This window comes from Morus notabilis, unplaced genomic scaffold (genome assembly GCF_000414095.1).
Source record: "Morus notabilis unplaced genomic scaffold, ASM41409v2 Scaffold351, whole genome shotgun sequence".
In the NCBI taxonomy this organism is placed as follows: Eukaryota; Viridiplantae; Streptophyta; class Magnoliopsida; order Rosales; family Moraceae; genus Morus; species Morus notabilis.
This window is the reverse complement of record NW_010366040.1, coordinates 72,093-74,422: the sequence shown is the minus strand read 5'-3', so window position 1 is coordinate 74,422 and position 2,330 is coordinate 72,093.

Here is a 2,330-nt window from a genome sequence, read left to right as displayed (position 1 = left end):
GATAGAAATGTATAGTCTAAGTCGATGTCAAGTTAAATATAGTTTCGAGATCAATCATGACTCATACTAGGCAATGGATTGACTAATCCTAAAGATTAATTCGGCTGAAGATTGAAATTACAATCGAGACTAAGAAGAGTGATCAGTCATTTTGGAGACAAACTATCTCATCTAAACCACTAGTTACCCTAACAGAAGAAGGATGTTGCTGAAATTGTCTTGATTGATAGGAAGTTAAAGTAGAAGAACAACATCCAGTAGGAGAATTGTAAAAGATCTACATTCTAGAATAGAAGTGTGATCAAATCACGACGGATCTGGTGGTAGAGTTGCCTAGAATATCCGATAGTAACGATGCGATTTAGATAATCGTAGCTCGATTGACAAGATCTGCACATTTTTGCCGATCAAACTCAGTTATTCTATTGAGAGACAGCCATTTCACGAGTGTACATGATGCAATGGAGTCAAGTTAAAGTTTAGTATAGCTTCCCATCGCAGACAGATGGCCAATCTGAGAGGACCATCCAGACCCTAGAAGATATGCTGAGAGCATGTGTCATGAATTTTAAAGGGAACTGGGATAGGAAGTTACCTTTGATAGAGTTTTCCTATAACAACAGCTATCACACGTCAATAGGAATGACACTTTTTGAAGCTCTATACAGAAGAAAATACAGGTCCCCAATTCATTAGTATGAACCTGGGGGGAAGCATATAGAAATAGTAGAATTTAACAGGAGAACCATAGAGGATGTGAGATGTATCACAAAGAGGTATGATACAGCTTACAGTCGCCAAAAGAGCTATGCGGATAAACGCCGCAGACCTATAGAGTTTCAGGTAGGAGACTTAGTTTTCCTGAAGGTGGCACCGATGAAAGGAGTAATAAGATTCGGTAAAAGAGGAAAACTTAACCCAAGATACATCAGACCGTTTAAGATCCTTGAAAGGATTAGTAAGGTCGCCTATAGACTAGCATTGTCGCTAGAATTGGCTTATGTACACAATGTATTTCATGTATTGATGTTGAAGAAGTATGCGACAAATCCATTGCATGTATTGCACCAGGAACCTGCCGAAGTGCATGCAGTCCAGATCCTAGCTCACGAGGAGAAAACCTTAAGGAATAAAGTAATTCATCTGGTTAAAGTCTTGTAGTGAAATCATAACATTGAGCAAGCTACTTGAGAACGCGAATAGAATATGAGGAAAAGCTACCCCGAGTTGTTCTAATTTTCGGGACAAAATTTTCTTAAGGGGGTAGATTGTAATGACTGAGAAAATTCTAGACATTAGATAATACAATTTATTTATTTAAGCCAAGAATTTTCCTAGAAAATATTATGTTATTTTGTGAATGGAGGATTTATGGAATTAATATATGTATTCCTAAATTCTATAGCAGATTTCATGTTAAGTTCATGTTTGATCAAGTAAATTCGATCGATAAATTCTCGCCGTATTTTAAGGCAGAATAATTTTCAGTACAAGTATAGCTTGAGAATCTTAATTTCAAGAATCTCCAAGCATAGCACGATGTTAGCAGCGTATAAAAAAAAATGCACTGACATTTTAAAAGAAGAAAAAAATCCTTAATTGTCAGACAGTTAGGTTAAAGTCACAAGATAAATACCCATAGTAGAAGGGTACAATGTGAGTTCAGGAGTTGACACCGTCATAAACAACGTCATTCCCGGAATATAATGTAGAATAGTTAAATTTAGACTTTGTTCAGTCTAAAATTAATTTCAAGACTTGAAACAGTTCGAAATATTAAGCGAGTAAGAATATAAAACAATATTGAATTATTCATAAATTAATGTTGGACTGTAAGTAGTAGATTAAATTACGTGAGCTAAATTAATTACCTCTAATCAGTATAAATTTAATCTGTTTGGAGGAAATATTTGAGGATAAGATCAAGCACGTAATCTTGCCTTAATCAGACACTTTATATAGTGAAATTATTAGGGTACTCTCACTTTTTCTCTCTTATTCCCGCTCACTCTCTTTCTCTTCTCTCATGTTTTCTCACAAAACCATCAATGGCCAAATACTCAAGTTGAGATTCCGACCTCCATTTTTGACACCGCCGGTGTCAATAGAAAGATCTCGACGAGCTGAGGTCAACGACATATGGCACGACCTCCAACTCTGCCGGAATCAGCCGCAATCACCGGCGGAAGTTCCAAAAAATACCCATTTCTTCCCGTTGTGATATCTCCGCCATCCATTTTCACAGCTCGATTCTGGCCGGAACGCCGCCGTCCGTGGTGGCTGAAATCACCGCCGCCGCCACCGTTGTTTCTCTCTCTCCAGGCCATCGT